This window comes from Macaca fascicularis, chromosome 12, assembly GCF_037993035.2.
Source record: "Macaca fascicularis isolate 582-1 chromosome 12, T2T-MFA8v1.1".
Classification (NCBI taxonomy): domain Eukaryota; kingdom Metazoa; phylum Chordata; class Mammalia; order Primates; family Cercopithecidae; genus Macaca; species Macaca fascicularis.
The window spans coordinates 72,694,876-72,716,812 of NC_088386.1; the positions used below are offsets into that span (position 1 = coordinate 72,694,876).

General features: G+C 39.9%; 1 long non-coding RNA gene across 1 annotated transcript; it reads right to left on the reverse strand.

The window, feature by feature from the left end:
- Positions 1-2,332: 2,332 nt before the first annotated feature.
- LOC141408193 (uncharacterized) lies at positions 2,333-5,834 on the reverse strand. Its single transcript, XR_012421266.1, has 2 exons — positions 5,485-5,834; positions 2,333-3,668 (listed from the first exon to the last, which is right to left on the reverse strand). It is a non-coding gene; the product is annotated as an uncharacterized lncRNA (long non-coding RNA).
- Between the last annotated feature and the right edge of the window lie 16,103 nt (positions 5,835-21,937).

The window sequence follows — 21,937 nt, forward strand, 5'->3', positions numbered from 1 at the left end:
GTGTGTTACTTGAATCATGGTACTATCAGTTCAACAGACAAATGGACTGCATAAGGTAACTATTCTAAGTTCCCACTTTGTGCCAAATGGTTTAGAAGGAATTGTCTTATTGGGTTTCCTCCCTACTCCAATGATACCTTTTAAAGTATACTATAGGGTTTTAAAATGTATTGATTTGAACTATTTTCTTGAAATATTTTAAAAATAATATATTTTACTAAAATTATTTAAATCTCTTCTCTGTAATTAGAGCCCCCTTTTGCTTTCTTCATGTTATTGTCCCTTTTCTCTTTCTCTCTGGATAAAATAGAATACAATATTAATATATCATGTCTGCAAACTGTAAAACTTTTCAGAGCAAGAAAGACATTACTGAACAACACTCACATATAACAGGCTGATGCTCTATTTTTCTCCAAAAAGTGCTTTATGAGTGTATAATTGAGTCAACTATGGTACTACAGTGTAAGACACCTACAAAATGAAATTCAGTGCTTATTTAAAACAAGTAGCCATAGAATGATAATTTCTTTCTTTCTTTTCTTTCTTGCTTTTTTTTTTGGGGGGGGGGACAGAGTTTCACTCTTGTTGCCCAGGCTGGAGTGCAATGGTATGATCTCAGCTCACTGCAACCTCTGCTTCCCGAGTTCAGGCGATTCTCCTGCCTTAGCCTCCCAAGTAGCTGGGATTACAAGTGCCCACCACCACGCCCAGCTAATTTTTTGCATTTTTAGTAGAGATGGGGTTTCACCATGTTGGCCAGGCTGGTCTCGAACTCCTGACCTCAGGTGATCCACCTGCCTCAGCCTTCCAAAGTGCTGGGATTACAGACGTAAGCCACTGCGCCCGACCTGATTTCAACTACTCATAGAAACACTGAAACAGATCTAAGCTTTCCATCTTATCTCTAAATCTATGTTTTTATATGCCATCAAAGAGAGATCATGGTGGGGGAGAGATTTATTATGCCTTTATTATGTTATTTTGAATAATAAGCATTTAGAATAATAAATTATGTTCCCCAGATGTAAAATGTTATTATCAATATTCACGGAAAGAAAAGACCCATAAAGCTAGGTATTCTCCTGGATTTTAGCATTGACTATATTAGTCAAGGAAGGTGACATAAAAACATTTTATATCATATTCTAAAATTATGTGGAGAGAGACTTTTAAATTACATCTTTTTTATTTTGCTTTCTAATGATGTTGCTAAATAAACTGAATTAAATCTTCAAAGGATCCTGTGCCCTGGCACCAAATCAATCATCCTGGAATGTAATTCCTATTATATCTCCCTCTAAAACCCTCCCTGGCTCCCACTGCCTCTAGAATAAAGTCCTAACTGCTTAGCTGCACATCAGAACATCACAGATAGCCCACTGCTCCTTTGTATATACCCAAGGTTCCTATATCTTAGTCTCACTAGGACCCCTTTCCAACACTACCCCTTTGCTTATGATCTTCTTTCTGCCTGAAGTATCTTGCCCTCTCACAACTACACATCCCACCCACTACCAACCCCATAAAGTTTTCAACCTTCAAGACCTCTTCAAATGCTATTCCTCCTTAAGGTTTTCTGATCACCCCAAGATGGCATTTTTTAATTTCAAAGTGGAAAGAACCAGAAATGTCAATCCACAGAATTGTTGATCCATCATAGAATTTTAAACCTTACACTATTTTGGCAAAAAAGAAAAAAAATTAATTATTCTCAATTTTTTTTTCTTTTTCTTTCTTTCTTTCTTTTTTTTTTTTTTTTGAGATAGAGTTTTGCTCTGTCTGGCCCAGGCTGGAGTGCAGTGGTGCAAATCTCGGCTCACTGCAGTTTCTGCCTCCCAGGTTTAAGTGATTCTCCTGTCTCAACCTCCCAAGTAGCTGGGACTACAGGCGTCTGCCACCACACCTGGCTAATTTTTGTATTTTTAGTAGAGACGGGGTTTCACCATGTTGGCCAGGCTGGTCTCGAACTCCTGACCTCAGGTGATCCACCCACCTCAGCCTCCTAAAGTGCTGGGATTACAGGCATGGGCCACCGTGACCGGCCAATTATTCTCAATTTTTAAAAGTGTGTGTGTTGCACCAATATTCAATATCCTTGGCAATGTAGTTTTAAGCTATTTCTTATGAAATCCAAAAATTATTCAATAGAAATTGTTTAGATTTACAAAACTCTTCTTAACCTAATCAGGAATCACATTGTGAGGAGATTTTGCTGACATTACCAGCAGTCACCAATTCAGGCATGTGAATATCACTTTAGAGTTGCCTCCCCCTCCAATAAAGCAGAATAATCTAAGATGAGCTACAATATATATAATGTATGCCCACAGATGTTACAATGGTTTATTTAGGGAGCAAAATGTAGTTCAGATATTCTGAATTATTTTACGGTACTGAAAACCTACTGACCCAAGGACCTCATCAAACATAAGAAAACAATATTAAAGGCCACTGGGCTTCTGCATTTTATTAGCTTTAAAACTGAAAACTAAGTCTGGTTCATATTAGAATACCCAGTGATTGCAGTAGAATCTCTCCTCACTATCACAATCATAAAAACATATCAGATGGTACATTTTAACGTCTCTTAGAAAACAAAAAGCTGCTGCTGGAAATGCCAGAAAACAGCTACAGAAAACAGAGATTACACAGGGATTTTAGCTTATCTTATTTTTCGAGAAATAATGAAATGTGAAACAGGATTTCTCTCTAGTTCAAAACACAGGGAAAGTAACTCTTACTGCCAAGTTCTTATCTTCTCAATTATTGTTAGTGGTATCCTGATCATTTCATATAATTAAAGAATAAAAATTGACTCTCTGTGACTTAAAACTGCAACAGTCTAGCACATGGTGATTGCCCGTGTTCTAAACATGCATGTTATACATGTACACAGATTGTAAACATCTATGTTATAAACGTACAACGACTATAATAATTATTATAATAATCCAGCCAGACAAACTGCAGACCATAAAACAGTATGGGCTCCCCCTGCTGTTTCTACTGCTAAACTTAACTAACATTTCCGGTTGCCAGGGCTTGGTGCCCTGATTTTAAGGCTGATTCATAAACAAAGGGTAAACAAAACAAAATTAAAATACCACTATGTCAATAAATCAGTGGGATGAGGGGAAGAGGAGAAATGAGAGTGCAAATGCATTTAATGTAATAAGGAAGCGTGAACATGAAGGTGAGTAGTGCTTAGAATTCCAAAAGCTAATGAGTTTCCAGGGAGCATGGAGGCTGCCCTGCCACTGCATTTAGATTAAGAAGTTTTCCAAGTCTGACTTGCTGTGAAACTTTTCCAAATCTAAAAAGCATGTAATGCCCTTGGGCAAACTGAATATGGTGCTGCCATCTCCAATCTCTGCAAGTGCGACATGTAAACCAGCCCCAGCCCAACAGAGCACACTAAGGAGATTATTTTGGAGAAATGACATTGAACAGGAGGCTAGCTTAACATCTTGTCCAAGTGAGATTCCCAAGCCTCCTCCGTGATGGCTGCTTGGAGTTCTGTAGGCTAATGAGGGGAACCATCTGTAGTACTTTGCCGGCAGATGTGTCCCCCTCATACTGTGCCAATGTCTCCTGAGGAGAGGGTCTGTCGAGGATTCCAGCATCACTCTGCGAAGGAAGATTGTGCTGTTTCACAAGCGTGTAATCTAGAGGCCAAACAAATATTTAATTATTCACATACACACATTTTAGTATGCCTTGTCTTTTCAAATGTGAATATCAGAATGAATGTGTGAGTGTCCTTATTTGTAAATTTGTCTTTATGTTGTCACATTCAGGGACATCCTATGATATCCTATGGTTACTTATTTTGCAAAAATCCTATGCACAGTTTCGAATGAAAGGAGGATTTGAATCAAATGAACTAATTATTTGCTGATATCACTATTTCAAAGTCATCACAGCAATTGCTAAAGAGAAAAATTATAAATATGTTCAGGTATGTTTCCCTTCCTTCCTTCAAATGTGTTCATTTGCCGTATAGAGTTACTTTCTAATTTTATAATATCAAAAAGTAATAAGAAATTAAATTCAAAAGATAAATCTTAAAATCTTAATGAGTAAATTTCAAATTAAGATGGAATGACATTTCAAAGCATTTACTTGGTAGCATATGGAAAATTATATAAGGATTATAGTAGGCATCAAAATATTTTAAGGCAACCATTAAACAGTTTTAAAGATAGCTCTAATCACAAACTCAGCACTTAAAGTAGGTACTTACATATTACAAAGCTGTTTTAAAAGAGTATAAATTATTTTATTTTGCTGTAATTCTCAAAATTTTATGGCAATTCAACTCTTTAACATTCACGTGTTTCAATTAATCCACTGTCATTGATAGAGCCTTATTAAAGTCAATTTGCTTTTTCTATAAAAAAAAAACAGTAATAATACTCCTTTTCAGGCACTGATTTGAAACTCTTAATTGTATGAGCTCAGCTTCTATATCAAAAGACATATAAATGAGATAGAGGAAACAAGGTCAACTGAAGAATTTTAAGACTTTTAACCAGGGCCTTATTATATATGAAAAGTTTAACATGATTAAAAACAAGGGGAAAATGTCAACATTTTGACCTGGTTGATAACAAGGTTAGGTGAATTTCTTAATCAAATATGCAGTTTTTAGCAAAAGTTTAAAATGTACTCAAAATAGTAGTCTATGTAAATCTCACACACCAACACCATGACCAGGTATTTTACCACCTAATGTCTTACACAGACAAGGTTTTAAATGTTATTTCTCCAATAGCATAGTAACATAAATTAGACTGAGGTAAGACTGTGACAATTTCTTCCTTCCTGAAACCTCCTCTTAAATTAGATCTGCCTTCCAAAAATACTATTACAAGAGTCTTGGTTCAGATTATCCTTATTCTCTATAACTGACATGAATATAGATATATGAATGACATTTAAAAAGAAAAGTTCTTCTTTATAACCTTCAGCTTGTTTTCGTAATAAATTCCACAGGGAATATTAGCAATAATAATTGATTTTAGCAATAAGTAATAGAGTTATAAACAGCTCTAGCTATTTGGTGAAAGAAATGTCTCAGCTTCAGGTTTTATTTATTGGCATTTGAAGTCCCTCCATAACCCTAGTAAGATCAGTTATGGCTTAATTAAATGAGAAAGATGGCCTGCCAAAGATTCTTTGTTCTTAAAATAAATACGTATGTTTTCTGTTTTCCTGCAAATCATCACAACCTATTTCTATTTGAGAATAGATAGGCTCCAAACCTACATCTGCTTCATACTTCCCAAATAAAGTCTCTTTTGCCTGGAAATTTTATATTTTTTTCTTAGTGTACCATCCACAAATACCATCTTAAGAGGTTTCTCCTTTATTAACCATTTGAGAGTTATTCATCCTAGAGCCGTACCAGTGAGGAGGTAACAGAGCCTGTTCACAGTAGAAATATTTGCTACTTAAAAATGAACACAAATTTACACTTACAACATGTCCTCAGTGCTGTGTTTGTGATGAGTTCCATAGTTATAACGTGTCCTAAGTATATGTTCAAGCAAATCTACAAATGAAAAACAAAACGCTAAAAATTCACTGGCAAAAGATTGAGCTGCTCCATAAACATGGCAGGAATATTTCAAATAAATGATCTCTTCTCAAATCCTTTGGAGAAATGATTGCATTTGTCTGGCCTTTCCTCTCCCTGCCCCTGCCCACCGTTTTTCTCTACTTTCATCTATAATCTCGTCTACTCCTCTCTGTCCACACTGCAATGATTCCCCCATTATGCTGATGGAAAAAAATGAGGAGGATGAGGGATAACGGGAGGCGAGAAGACCGACGCCTTCCCAGATTTGACAGCGACAGGGCGACTCCCCTCTCCCACCACTAGCTGGCGCCATAGCCCTAAAGATGCAGTGATACATTGCGTCATCTCTTGCTAATTAACAAAGCTGTTTTCAAACTGATCGTAGCTATTCGAGGGAAACATCAAATAATTTTGACTATGAACATGTAGTAAAGCAGCGGCATCGAGGGTGACATCCCGATGAAAATAACTCCATTTTATGTCTTCAGGCTTTTGTCTTAAAAAAAAAAAAAAGGCAGAAAAAAGAAAAAGAAAGAAATGCATCCTTAAAGAATTCGTTGGTTTTTATCTTACCCAAATAATAAACCAAAGGGAAGTCTTTTTATCCTCTACAAACTATTCACTATATATATAAAACTGTAAAACTTTCCAGTTATATAATTCTCTGTTAACCTAAATAAAGTGCCTTTTTTATTATGCCTTTAGTCTAAGACAGAAATAAATGCCCGACACATCAGGGTCACAGGGAAAGCTACTTTACTGCTTCAGCTCCTAATTCACTCACACACTCCTTCCTCCTAACTAGCTTCAGCTTTCTTCTTCCGACCACAGACGCTGCAAGATTTTGCTTTTCTCATGCTGTCCTTCCCTCTTCTTGTACAAGCGAACACTGTCCTTCCAGACTTTTCCATGGCTGCAGAAGCTGTAGGGAGGAGCCCTCGGCCAGCCAGACAAATGCACCTAATATTGCTCACTTTAGGAAAAGATGGCTCCTGGGCAAACGAGTAGCAAACAGTGCATTTGGTTTGACGACATGAATTATCATTATACAAGTAAGACATACTGAGTTTAGGTCTGGCTAGAATACAATCTAAGGTGAAAAATTCAAGCACTGTATGTGCTGCCATAGAAAATGTTATTTTTCATTTGGAAAAATTCCCTATATATGTAGCACATTTTTAATCATTAGAAAAATGAAGGACACTGATTATTTTGGCAAGAGAAAGTACATTCAAACTTCAGTGAAATACTATAATTTTTTTAAAGAAATACTTTATAGTTTGACTTGTGAATATATTAAATGGCTGGGAATACTCATTCCAATCACATGCCCTATTACCCACCCCATGCCCTCATTTCCTCTGGGAGTTGCAGAGGTCTGGCACTCGGGAAAAGAGGAAAAGAAGGAACTGGCTTCTCTGAGCCTTCTTCTGGCTTTCATAGGCAGAAAAATATCAAGCTTTCTTTTCTTCACCCTTACCCTAATTCCTCAAAGAAAGAATGCTAGGCTTTATCTTGGGTGGACTTGCTTTACCCTACACTACAAATAAGATTGAAACTTGTTTTCTCCCTCTATCAGCAAGATTTCTACATGTGTTTTTTCAAAGGCTGCTCCTGAACTGGTTTTCCCTCAGGATATCAGCGAATCATTACCCTTTAATCTCCAAGTAAGATCCCAGAAATGAACAAGAGCAGAAAGTGGTCTGGAATGCAAACCAATGTTTGTTTTGGTGGCTTTTTCATTTTCTAGTTGAAATCTCCCTTAGAAACTCTTTTATAATGGCACCTGGGTGACTTTGGTCTGAGAGAGAACATTCAGAAAGTGAAAATGAAGTTTGAGGGAAGTGTCAAAAATGCTGCATAGCAAACAATGCAGAAGCTCAATATGTCTGCAGTGTAAAGAAAGGTCAGGTTTAATCCTTTGTTATCAGTCGTAATTTTGCTGGGCTCTTTCACAGGGAAACTACATTAACCACAATTTGGTATGCCCTAATCTTCATGCTAACTACAGTTATCTTTTGTTACTTACTGGCCTTGACCTATAGATGGATGGCATCAGGTGCTACTGAAACCAGCAGATCTCTCTCTAAAGCCTAGTGAAGGCCTGAGTCATATGCAGTTTAATTCATATTCCACTCAACATGTCCATTTTATTTCCAGTGGAAATTGCTCATTTAATTGCACTGTAAGTTTTATGGGGTATGCCCCAGGCTGCGTTCTTTATGCTAGGCATTTCAGTATTTATGGGCATAGCTATACCTAAAACTTCAAACATAAAGTAAAACCAGCAAAATATGCTCTCCTCCAGTTCCATAAATACTTTTCACCAGCTTCATTATTTTTCCCAGTGAGATTAAATGAGTGTGTTAAACCTGTAACGTAGACTATTACTTGGTGTCTCCAGAGCTGCTTTTGTCCTTCATATTCAAATCCAATACCGTCCCTTTTTCCTGCTTCTGAATGAGATTGCAAAGAGCAAGTATGATCCATCTGTGTATGGTCTAGCTCTCCAGGAACAATAAAGACTTCCTTTGTTGGTAGTCTATAGAATTTTTATCTGTGAGAATAATCTGTAAAAGGTTTTGGTGCTTTTTGTTTTTTAATGAACTGTGCCTGCTTCTAGGTCACACCTACACACACTAAAACACTCTGGATTACAGATGGAATGTGTGTGTTGCAAAATATAGCTCATTTAAAGAAACAAATATGTCAGCCTTGTACTGCAGATGGCTCCTGTGTTTTGGGGCAGGAGCTGACAGACATGTGATTTTACCTGTAGCAGATAGGAAAGCATTCCCATACGACCCAAATGCAGAAAGGACTCTACTATATTTTACTAAATCTATGACTGTTTTTATCTGGTACTGTTATCCATTCCACTACGTGAAATATACGAAAGCATGTTTCCAGGAAATTCCAGAGTTTTAGACAAACGCTTCTTGATAAGCCATTAATGGCTTTTTAGACAGTTTAAGTAGAATGGTACAAACAGAAGCCTCATCACAGGGGTTTCAGAAAAGGAAAACAAGAAGACAATAGGTGTAGAACGACTCATTTGTCTATAGATTTGGAAAGTGTCGTAGGGTCAAGTGAAGATGTTCGCCAAATTGAAAGAAGTAAGGACATATTTAGTGCCTCTGGGAAAGATGACAGATCTCAAGGACTAAGATTTGAATGCTGGAACAAAGCAGAATAGAAAAAGACTAGAATTGTGTTTTCAAAAGAATAGGGAACATTTCCTACACTTAGAAGGAGCTAGAGGTGGTAGCCTGAACTTTAGGAATAGGAATTCTTAGTGATTTGCCTCCAGTGTAGTAGATGTCAATGATTGAAAGATGACTGAAGATCTTAAGAAAGATGTGGTTTCTTCTTTCCCAGAAAAGTCACAGAGAGTGACCCCTGCAAATCCTTCAGAGTACAAGGTGTACACCCAGTGACAGCCTTCCTCACAGGACTTAGTTATCACAGCATTGATGTGATCATTCCTATCTTAATTAGAATTCAGTGCAGATGCAATTGGCTGAAAACCCAAAATAACAGTGGCTTAGGTAAGATAGAAATTATAGTCATTATTGGGATTATCCACACATTCTGGTTCTCCTGCTTTTAGGGCAAATAGACTACTTGCCTACCTTTTTGAAGTTAGATATGGTATGTGACTTGCATTAGTCAGCAAAATGGCATGTGTTATTTTCAGCTCCAAGCCTTATCAGTATACAATTCACTATATTCCCTTTGTCTTTGTCAGCAATGGTGGAAGCACTGGTTGACATGGACACTGTCAGCCTGGCTCTCTGAGCACCCACAATGAGCAAAGTCCCTCTGCTGACCAGCAATGGACATGTGGTGTGATCAAGAATAAACTTGTGCTGGGCACAGTGGCTCATGCCTGTAATCCCAGCACTTTGAGAGTCCAAGGCAGGTGTATCATAAGGTTAGGAGTTCGAGACCAGCCTAACCAACATGATGAAATCCCATCTCCACTAAAAATACAAAAATTAGCCAGGTGTGGTGGCACCTGCCTGTAATCCCAGCTACTAAGGAGGCTGAGGCAGGAGAATCACTTGGGGGAGATTGTAGTGAGCTGAGATCACACTACTGCACTCCAGCCTGGGTGACAGAGCAGCGAGACTGCATCTCAAAAAAAATAATTAAAAAAAAAGAATAACTTTTTTTTTTTGAGTCACAGGTTAAATTTCTTTCTCACACAGAAGTCTGAGTGGTGGGGCTAGGACTGATACAGTGATTCATGGTTTGAGGGACCCAAGGTCCTCTGTCTTGCTGTTCAGCTGTGCATGGCATGCTCAAGCTTCATGGTTATAGCACTCAAGCTTTAAGCAGCAGGAAGCAGGAAGGGATGGAGAGGCAAAGGATATGCTGCCCATCAAGGAAGGCTCCCAGAAGCTCTCTCTTCCACAGAACTTGGTCCCATGGCTGCACCTACAGTTGCAAGGGAAAGGGAATCAATGAAGACTGGGTGAGGCCAGCCAAAAATTGTGGGTTATTTGACCACATAAAGGGACCCAGAGGACTGCATTCTGCCTTAACTCTCAAGCACTCCTTGTATAAATGTGGAGATGATAAGATTGCACTGTCCCTCCCCATTTTTCATAAAAATAAAGAAGTAGTGAGAATATTGATCAATGTGGATGATGAGAGATTGAGGCCACCCTAACTAATTCACCTGTTGGAAGGGGGATTTTTGTCTTCCCCAACACCTCCATTGATAAGAGATTATAAGACAACCATCTTCATTATGACCTTCAACAAGATTTGAAATGGAATCTTTGTAGTCATTTCATGTACTTGCTTCTCTGGCTACTTTTAAAGAAACACCACAAAATTCAAATTTCTATTATCTGCTATGATATATCATTAACAGCCCCCAAAATACAAGATACAGAGATAATAGAACAGCTGACATAATCTAGGGATTACATTTGAGTTTGGCTGTACATTCATTGTTTCTTGCAAAGACCAGAGCTACAGAAAAATAGATCAATGTGATTAAGTCTAACATTGGGGAATTGTTTCTCCATTGTGTCTGAGCTGAGGCTGGCAGCAGGAATTAGTGCTGCTACCTTTAAAGGGCAGACCACGATTGATCTGGTTCCCAAGGCAGTCATTGAACAGACTTGGTGAAACTGGTCATAGCAGAGCTATATTACACTGCACGAAGTGCCCTACTGTTAAAAGAGTGTACCCAATTCAAAGCAAAGTGAAAAGCTTTTTGTTTGTTTTAGTTTCGCATCTAAGTTCATTTTTGGTCACCATTCCTTAAATAGAATTTTTTTTCGTCACCAAGAATGTGTCTTAAGCATTTTTGGTAAACACTACACATAGACCAGGAAGGAAATAGAACCTGACACACCAAGGACTTATGACCCCAGATGTGGAGAGGAGAAAGGCTGACCGCTGAGTATATGGCAACTTTTATACCAAAATTTACCATTAAAATGCAAATCAAAAGAGAACCTGAGGCAAGCAGTGGCACAGTGGCACTGTGCTCTCCCTCTCTTTTCCTGGACTTCTGCAGTATTTCTATGCCTGCTTCCTCCCTTTATTTGTATAGTGGAAAATCTGTTGTCCATTGCTGGAGTTCAAGCATGCCTGGGTATGTTTGTCAAACTAGCAGGGCAGGCCATGCAGAGGCCTCCAGAGGCCCTTGACAATGGACTCAGACTGGGTCTGCTACCTAAAGTCAAACATATCCAGACAAGTCTGGCAAATGAGTAGGGAGTGGGGGAAGAGGGTATGTGTGAGATGTGGAAAAGTGTCCCAACAAAAAAAAACTCACTCTCAGGGAAAAGGGAGAACCTCAGCTGCATGACATGAGGACTGATTTTTTTTCACCTCTCAAAATCATTCTTTTTTTTTTTTTTTTTTCAGTCCTAGGAAATTGGGTCAGAACCTGTGTACCTAATGGGATCGTTATTGTTAGACACTTGTTAAGATTTGGAATCCGTTCAAAAAACAAGGCTGAAACATGCCTTTGTATACGTTAGGAAAAGATGCCCTGCATTAGAGCCCGGCCAAGGGAGAAATGAGGGCAGGTAACTGCAGTCCAAAACTGAGCAGCCACTCCTAGAAGCTCTGCTTGAAATTCATGCTGTTAAGACAAGTGACCAAAAGTATTTAACTCCTGCATTTACCTAGGCACCTCTCTTCCCAGCAGTTACCTGGGAAAGATATTCAGAATCAATGAGAAATGGGAAATCAAAGAACCTGCTATGGACTGAATTATATCCCCTCCAAAATGCATATGTTGAAGCCCGAAACTCCAGTGTGATGGTATTTGGAGAGGTGACCTTTGGGAGGTATTAAATAAAATTTACATGAGGACATTGGTTTGGACATGTTGCCAGTAAACTGAGTTCTTTCTCCACTTTGTACTGATGGCAAAGGAAGAATGTCCAGTTGGAAAAGGCAATCAGGTTTTATTCACTGGCCAAGAAGGCAGAAGGGGAGGCTCTTGCTCTAAACGCCCCTTCTCCCTGAACAATAGAAGTTATGGGTACTTTAGGGACTGGGTATGGAGAGGAGAGGGATGTTAGCATGTGCAAGGTGGGACTCCAGACACACAGGCTTAATTCAAAAACATGCATCTTCATACAATGCATGTATAAAAAATGGAAGAGATTTTTCTTTTAGGGGAGAGATTTTAGCATTATAATGATATGTTAATGATCTGAAGGCAACTAAGGATAACTGTTCCAGTTTGTGCTGGTTAGTAGGTCTTATCTTCTTCTGGTATCTTGCCAGGGGTCAAGAAGCTCTGGCACCATTCTGGCCTGTCTGGTTGCTTTAAGCAGCTGTGCCTATAAATAAAGCGACTAAAGGAAAACATTTAGAAAAAGAACTTTCCCAGTTATTTCATCAGGGCTGCCCTAGTAACAGACAGCTTCTATGTTAGGCCCCAAAAGGCTAAGCCAAAATGGAGTTACTCATGCCACACTCATGCCCGGCCTCCTCTTTCTTAAAAATTATTGTCTGGCTGGGCGCAGCGACTGATGCCTGTAATCCCAGCACTTTGGGAGGCCAAGGTGGGAGGATAACTTAAGACCAGGTTGGCCGGGCGCGGTGGCTCAAGCCTGTAATCCCAGCACTTTGGGAGGCCGAGAAAGGCGGATCACGAGATCAGGAGATCGAGACCATCCTGGCTAACACGGTGAAACCCCGTCTCTACTAAAAAAAATAAAAAATAAAAAATAAAAAAACTAGCCGGGCGAAGTGGCGGGTGCCTGTAGTCCCAGCTACTCGGAAGGCTGAGGTAGGAGAATGGCGTGAACCCGAGAGGAGGAGCTTGCAGTGAGCTGAGATCCGGCCACTGCACTCCAGCCTGGGTGACAGAGCAAGACTCCGTCTCAAAAAAAAAAAAAAAAAAAAAGACCAGGCGTTCGAGACCAGCCCGAGCAACATCATGAAACTCTGTCTTTATTATTTTTTAAAAAGTCTATTTAAAATTTTTTTAAATCATTGTTTCCTTGTTCCCACCTTACAAAAATAAACTGTTCTGTCATGCCCAGCAGAGTGCCTTTTCTAAATTGTTAAATGAGATGCTCTCTTATTTGTGAATTGCTAATAAAAGCCAATTTGATCTTTAAACTAAATGTGTTGTAACTTTGTCTTTTGGCAGAGGTGATGAGAGTTTAGATGATGTCATGATAGTGGGGCCCTCATAATGGGATTAGTGCCCTTCTGAGAGAACAGCAGAGAACTTGCTTCCTCCCCACCCCACCCCAGGCCCCATGTAAGGGAACAGGGAGAAGGTGGCTTTGCACTAGACAGGGAAAGAGCCCTCACCAGGGAACCAAATCAGCTGCCTCCTTGATAGCTTGGATATCCCAGCCTCCAGAACTGTGAGAAACAAATTCCTATTGTCTAAGTCACCAAGTCTGTGGTATTTCGTTATGGCATCCCTAGCTGACTAAGCCAGAACCATACACCTAAAATCCCAATACAGAGATCTCTGGCTAATAGGCCAAAGTACACAGTTCAGGCTCTAAATGGGTTCTCTCCCTCCCCTTAAGCCCAAGCCCTGTTTTGGCATCTTACTACACTAGTTAGCTTCTTGGGATAAGAGAAGAAAGTAAAAAATAGGCCGGGCGCGGTGGCTCAAGCCTGTAATCCCAGCACTTTGGGAGGCCAAGGCGGGCGGATCACAAGGTCAGGAGATCAAGACCATCCTGGCTAACACGGTGAAACCCTGTCTCTACTAAAAAAATACAAAAAATTAGCCGGGCGTGGCGGCGGGCGCCTGTAGTCCCAGCTCCTCGGGAGGCTGAGGCAGGAGAATGGTGTAAACCCGGGAGGCGGAGTTTGCAGTGAGCTGAGATCTGGCCACTGCACTCCAGCCTTGGTGACAGAGCGAGACTCCGTCTCAAAAAAAAAAAAGAAAGTAAATAATAGCTAAACTGTGACCTGAAATATGACCTGGCAAAGCCTGAGAAAGAAGCTGGAAAGGGTGCAGTGGTGGCCTAAAAAAGAGTGATTTAATGATTACATCACCAACACTTTATTATAACATAGTTGATGATGAGTTCTCAAAATGTGATTTTAGGGAGCCACTACAGAAAGCAGGTGAAGAAAATATCAGAAAACCAAAAGTAATGTGGGATAAATCAATACAGTATTCCAATACCAGAACCCAAAAGGAACAAAAATGTTAGCAAGAACTTAAATATTAACATTGCTTTCTGGTCCATAAAATATAGAGGAGTAGCATTTTTTCTGGAACAAATCCATTTCTACAATTACTTAACTGACTAATCCAATAAGGTTAAATTTACTAAACTCCAAGTTTACAACCAAGAGTTTTTCTTTCTTCTGATGTATTTTAGAACATTTTAAAGTACTTTAAACTGTCATTTTATATAGTTATTATAATGCTAGCAGTATGTGATGTAGTAGTTTTAATTTATGTAGTATATGTAATGTTATAGTTTTAACAAATAATAAAATTAATGTAGTCTCTTAAATAGTGATGTAAAATGATTTATTGTTCTCCAAATTATAATATTCACTATGTATGTTAACTTGGAAAAAAGGAAAATATCCAACTGGGGCATGGTTTTCAAACTTTTTTGTACCCATGAAACCTTTTTCAAAAGCTGTGCTTGGCTGGGTGTGGTGTCTCATGTCTGTAATCCCAGCACTTTGGGAGCCCAAGCCGGTGGATCACTTGACATCAGGAGCACGAGACCAGCCTGGCCAATATGGTGAAACCCCATCTCTACTAAAAATACAAAAATTAGCCTGGCATGGTGGTACATGCCTGTAATCCCAGATACTCAGGAGGCTGAGGCAGGAGAATCACTTGAACCCAGGAGGCAGAGGTTGCAGTGAGCTGAGATTGCTCACTACTGGACTGCCACTGCACTCCAGCCTGGGCAACAGAGTGAGACTCCATCTCAAAAAAAAAAAAAAAAGGCTATGCTTTACACAGACATTCCCTAGAAATACAAATAAAAGCAGATCTGGTAATAATTGCCTAGGAATAATAATTCCCTAGAAACAACAAATAAAAGCATCAGTTATGCTGGTAAATGTTTAACAAGGAGCTCTCTAAGAGAAATTGATTTGGAGGTTTGCTGCTTTCTATGGTGTAAATGCTCCCACCATGACCATCACACAGTGCAGAGTCAGGAAAGGAAGCATACATTCTAGTCTTGTAATCAGCACACCTCCACGCAGACCAGCAACCTCGGAACTCTTTCCCCCTGCTATCTTAATGCCCCAAGGGGCACAGTTTGAAAACTCATGGTAAGATAATTTTGTGCCAGGCGGGGTGGGGGGGACCTCTTTGATGGTTATCTCTAAAACTGATAAATTGCTGCTTATCAATAGTTGAAAATCCTGTTTTCCTAGTCTTACGATTTTAATGAAGATCTTATAAAATACGCAGTAGGAATTTAGTACGCCAATAGATTTTTCACGCTCATTTAAATAACCTTTTGACTTTCATGCCATGACATTCCCAATGTATACTTTAGACATATTTTTCCTCAAATTTAATGTTGTATGGAATTCTAAAAAGGGCACAGAAACTAATTCTTAGAAATTTGCTTTTAAAATTATATAGGGGCACACAGACATCTTAGTCCCTCCCCTCTTCTTCTGTCTCCTTTTCCTTTTCTCTCATCTTTCTCCCTCCCTTTCCTTCACTGTTTCTCTCTGAAAGTTATAATAAATTTGGAGAAGTTCAGCCTTGTTGAATGAGGAAGCAGAGTGAGTTTCAAGCCTTTACCATTCCCAGCCTTAGAATTGAAAGATACAGGCCTTTTGACTTGGGGGAGTCTAGAGAGAAGGCCAGAAGCAAGTGACCCTCCTTCTACTGTTTGTGTCTGAGAAAGCCCCGGGAGATGGAATGGTCTGCTATGGTCACATGACAGACAAATGCCCAGTCTGAGAATGCTGAGGAAAAGCATGACAGTCACATATGGGAATAATCCTCAAAAGGATAAAAGGAGGAACTGATTAGGAAACTCAGCTTTTGCCACTTCTTGGCAATAGCTATGGTTTTTTTCCCTCTTTTTATGTGTTTGCTTTCTTGTTAGCAAATAACCACTCTGTTGGGGTTTTTTTTTCTGCTTTTCAGGACTCTCTGTAGCCAACTTCTCGTTTTTTGGGTTTTGTTTTTGTTTTTGTAATATTATAGATTATGCAGTCAGGGAATTGGAAATTAACATTTCCTCACACCTGCTATGAATCCACAGTGAAATACTTGCAGGTCAGATCGCGCTAACCAAGCTAACCAAAGGTGGGAAGCCCAAACCGCAGTTAAGAGTAGAGCCCTAGGCTGTCCTTCCTAGCCTGCAGCCCCAGGCTGCCCTCGGTTTACAGAGTTTGTTTGTTTGTTTGTTTTTGTGAGAGCAAGAAGCCAAATGATCTATTCTCATTCCAGACAATATTTAGATACCACGCCCTGGCCGGGCATGGTGGCTCGTGCCTGTAATCCCAGCACTTTGGGAGGCCGAGGTAGGTGGATCACCTGAGGTCAGGAGTTCGAGACCAGCTGGCCAACATGATGAAACCCCGTCTCTCCTAAAAATACAAAAATTAGCCAGGTGTCATGGTGGGTGCCTGTAATCTCAGCTACTCGAGAGGCTGAGGCAGGAGAATCGCTTGAACCCAGGAGGCGGAGGTTGCAGTGAACCGAGATCGCACCATTGCACTGCAGCCTAGGTGCCAAGAGCAAAACTCCATCTTAAAAAAAAAAATACCACACCCTGCCTTCACCAAGCAGTGACTTATCTGACAATGTGCCCTCTGCTTGGGGGGCAGCTAGTGGTTCCAGGAAGAGAAGGCAGACAAGGGAAGAAGTGGAATGTGTCCTCTGAATCAGGCTGGGTATATTGAGGACTTGGGGAGAGGGGCTTCTGAAGGGCTTAAGATTTCAAGAGGAACCATAGGAGAGGTTCTAGAATGTACTAATTTAGGAAAGGAAGGTTCCAACAAAGAGCAAGCATAGGAGAGGACAGAAAGCCCAGGATACGCCGGTGTGCCAGTCAGGTGGCTGGGCAAAGAGTAGTGTCAATACTGGAAGGGAAATCTGGTGCAGTAGAGCACTCAGGCAAAAGCCCACTTACCCAGGAACAACAGAGCCAAAAGAGCCAATTCATCCTAAACCTGGGAATAGAAGAATGCTGGAATAACCAGCAGGGGAGGCTAAGGGGACAGGCTGGAAGAGCTAACATTCACACCATGTGCCAGGTACGATTCTAAACACTTTCATGTGTTTGCTTGTTTAACCACCAGCAACAGCTCCGTGGCATGGAGGTTATTCGCATCCCCATTTTACAGGGAAAAAAAACAAACAAACTGAGAAACCAAGTGTATAGCTGGTAAGTAACATAATCTGGGTGCAAAACCACAAAGCCCATGCGCTTAGGAAGCATCCTATCACATAACCCAAAGAAGCAGCATACAGAACAAAACTGGGAAGAACAAGTTAATGTTTTCTAGTGAGTAACATGAGATTGTATTCTTACAATTTACCTCATCCATCAGCAGATTGTACTCTGAGATTCTTTCATATAATATAGCAAAGGCATTTGTTCACACGACAGATTTTGAGCACACTGTACAACAACCAACACATACATTGATTTGGCAAATATTTACTGGTCACCTCCTATTCCAGGCCTTAGGCTAGACAATAGGAATTCCTGGAATTTACAGTTAAATGCAAGAACTTCATGGTCACAAATTATTACTGGAGAATGCAAAATAAATAAGAACCCTCAAGTTTTAGCCAGGCATGGTGGTGCACACCTGTAATCCCAGCTACTTGGGAGGCAGAGGCACAAGAATCGCTTGAACCCAGGAGGTGAAGGTTGCAATAAGCCAAGATTGCACCACTGCACTGCAGCCTGGGTGACAGAGTGAGATCCTGTCTCAAAACAAAACAAAACAAAACCTCAGGTTTAAAAAAAAAAAAAAACTTTAAAACTTTAATTTTAAACACTATTACTGATTACTCATCATGTACCAAAAACTTCACATGTAATTACAATGTTGCTATACTAACCCTGCACCTATTTTAAGATGAAGAAAAGTAGGCACTGAAAAGTTAAATAAATTAGCTGTAGTCAGAGTAAATAAGTGGCAGAGATTTAAATCTAGATCCCACTGACAGGAAGGTTCATGCTCCCTTGTGGCTCTACACTGAAATACAGAAATCCTGTAAAAAGAATGAAAGTAAAAAAAAAAAGTAAAAAACAAAATACAATAAAATAAAAAAGAATGAAAGTCAGTGATAGTGAACTAAAGCTCCATGGGCTTTCTAAATCATAATCACAATTTTTCTTATAGTTAGAATATGCAAATTTTTACAAAAAGTTCGTATGTGTATTGGGCAGGGAGTGGATTTGGGAGCAGGGCCATGTTGGATCAAAGGCCTGCTAGTTCTGAAGTAGTCTTTAAAGAAAATACGTGGCCCAGTGTGGTGGCTCACGCCTGTAATCCCAGCACTTTGGGAGGCCCAGGTGGGCAGATCATCTGAGGTCAGGAGTTCGAGACCAGCCTGGCCAATACAGTGAAACCCCATCTCCACTAAAAATACAAAAAAAAAATTATCCATACGTGGTGGCAGATGCCTGTAATCCCAGCTACTGGGGAGGCTGAGGCAGGAGAATCACTTGAACCAGGACACCAAGGTTGCAGTGAGCTGAGATCACGCCACTGCACTCCAGCCTGGGCAACAAGAGCGAAACTCTGTCACAAAAAAAAACAAAAAACAAAAAAAAGTCCTGATGCCCAGGTCCCACCCACAAAGATTCTGATTTAATCTGATTTAATTGGTCTGGGATGTGGCCTAGACATCAGGACTTTTAAAAGCTCTCCAGTTGGTTCTAATGTGTAGTCAAGGTTGAAAATTGTTAATTTTAGAAACATAAGATGTTGTTTGGTTTTCATCTAACTATTTAAAAATACTTGGTGAATTGCTTGTGTCTAGGCAGGCCAGTCCCAGAATTCCTGCCCATCCAAGGGTTCAGAGTCTGAACTATAGCCCATTGACTGCATTAGATGGGGTCTCTGTTGGCCATCTCTTTCAGACTAAGGCAACAGGACACACCCTTGGGCTGTGTACTTCTGCTGCCCTGCGAAGCCCAAGTGTCAGAACTGCTACTGCCAAGCTGAGGGAAGTCACAGTTTACAGAGACCAGAACGGCCCTCCCACAACCCACTCCATGTCTGCTTTCATGTGCATATACCCTGCCTGGAAGGTTGAGAAACAGAAATATTTAACTCTGGAGGGCCAGCCTCCTGGCTGGAAAGTCAAACTTGATTTTAACGCTGTTACACTCTAGTGTGGAAAGAGAGGCTGCCTACCCTTACTTGTGAAAATAGAACTTTTCTATAATGGCTACAGTTCCAAAGTTCCGTCCTTTCAAATATATCATCACCTTATCCATATGTTTTTGTATTACATTCTAAAAATGTTCTGTAAATTTTTTATCAGGGGAGGTTAACATCTTTTATTTTATTCAAAACATTTTCAAATGATTATACATTGTTCTAAGGGTGAATGCAAAAACCTTGGGAAAATTTTCTTCCTTGAATAGAGTTCACTGTACTTATTTCCACTCTCCAGATACACTGTACCTGTGGCATTTCTCTGTGTACCAGTTTTATTACTGTTGTACTTAATATGTGGGAAATGATTTGTTGTCTAGGAGACACTAATAAAAGCAAAAGAACTTAAGGCATGTATATTTTTAAAGCAAAAAAAGTCAACAGGTTTTATACATATAGTGTCATAAATATATGTAACATTCATCAATTTCAAAGGCTTCAAGTTATTTGACTTATGTTGTTCGGTTAACGCCTACATTACTAGAAATGATCTCAGGATCATGAAAGCCTTTAAAAAGAGTGTTAGTATGTTAATATGACCTGAGGCTTGAAAAAGCATTTCCATTATGACTCAAAATAGAACATAAAAGAACGCTACAACACCAACGCTATATTATACAATTCAGGAGAATGAAGTCAGTGAGACCTAAGTTCCACAAAGGCAGGGACCACATGTGTTCTCCTCAATGTTGCATGTGCAGCACTTAGCACTACTGACTGACACAAGGTGAGTAATCAGTCAGTAAGGGTTTGTTTAGTGAGAATACATAGAAGGGGATATGTTATGGAAAGTGAATGGGTGAGCACTTCACAAATTCTAGTATGAATCCCTTTTTACAGTTTTGACCAAATTTATTACTCTTGCTATACTCTTTGCATAGCAAATAAAATATTTTAAAATAATGATGATTATTAAGACTGTGTAGTCATGTGTATATTATCAGGACTCTTGGTTGCAAATGACAGAAACCCCACTCCACTTATTTTAGGCAAATAAGGAAAAGGTTTTTTGCTCACAAAACTATATACATATAAAATTCCAGTTTCTGGCCAGGCACAGTGACTAAGACCAATAATCCTAGCACTTTGGGAGGCTAAGGCGGGCAGATTGCTTGAGTCCAGGAGTTCAAGACCAGCGTGGGCAACGTGGCGAAACCCCATCTCTACAAAAAATACAAAAATTAGCTAGGTGTGGTGGCACACACCTATAGTCCCAGCTACTCCGGAGGCTGAGGTGGGAAGATCACTTGAGCCTGGGAGGCACAGGTGGTAGTGAGCCCAGATTGTGCTACTGCACTCCAGCCTGGATAATGGAGACCCTATTTCAAAAACATAATAATAAAATAAAATTCCAGTTTCCAAGCTGGCTTTAGTATAGCTATTTCCAGATGCTCAAATGATGCCCTCAGGAATACTTTCTCTCTCTCCCTTTCTCTCTCTCTCTCTCTCGCTTCCCTTCCTGCATGCTTTCCTTATTAGCTTTATTCTCAGGCAGGTTTTCTGTGTATGATGGGAAATATGGCCCCTGCAGTTCACAGAGCTCTTATAGGGTCCCTCTTTGAATATCTGTATCAGCTGCTAAAAACATGGTTGGCCCTGTCCATGGTCACAAACTCATTCTTAGATCAATTTCTGTTTCCAAAAGAGTAGGGTACCATGACTGGCCATCCATAATCACTCAGAGCAAGGGAGAGGCAGTTCTCAAAATATAGGCTATGGAATAAACAACTAACATATCTATGAAGCTGTGCAAAGGACTTCAAATATAACACTAAGTTGTTTTAAAGGATGGAGAATCATGTATTTGTTAGGATGACATTTTTATTGATTCATAGGTTACCCAAGTTCAAAATTAAAGTCTTAACTTGCCAAAAAATATTATTCTACTTCCAAAATTATATGTTTTGTAATAAATCTAATTTTCCAGAATTTAAATAAGGAAATCAGAAAATTTCCAGGTCAGAAAAAAGAAGAAATCATCAATTCCTTGAAAATCAGATCAGGTCTTTAGAGGCCGGGTGCGGTGGCTCACACCTGTAATCCCAGCACTCTGGGAGGCTGAGGCATGTGGATCACGAGGTCAGGAGATCGAGACCATCCTGGCTAACACAGTGAAACCCCGTCTCTACTAAAAAATACAAAAGAAGTATCCGGGCGTGGGGGCGGGTGCCTGTAGTCCCAGCCACTCGGGAGGCTGAGGCAGGAGAATGGTGTGAACCTGGGAGGCGGAGCTTGCAGTGAGCGGAGATCGTGCCACTGTACTCCAGCCTGGGCGACAAAAGCGAGAGACTCCGTCTCAAAACAAAAAAAAAGGAAATTAGATGTTTAGAAAGACAGCTTAAAAGCAGGCAGATTAGGAGAGTGTGAAGAGAAAAAAATTAAAGGGTAATCAATGCTAAAGATCTATGATTTTTATACAAATTCTCGGCAAAGGTCAATAGGACAATTAGTTAAACAGATGATTTGTGAGCATTTCCAAAAACATTGATCATTCGC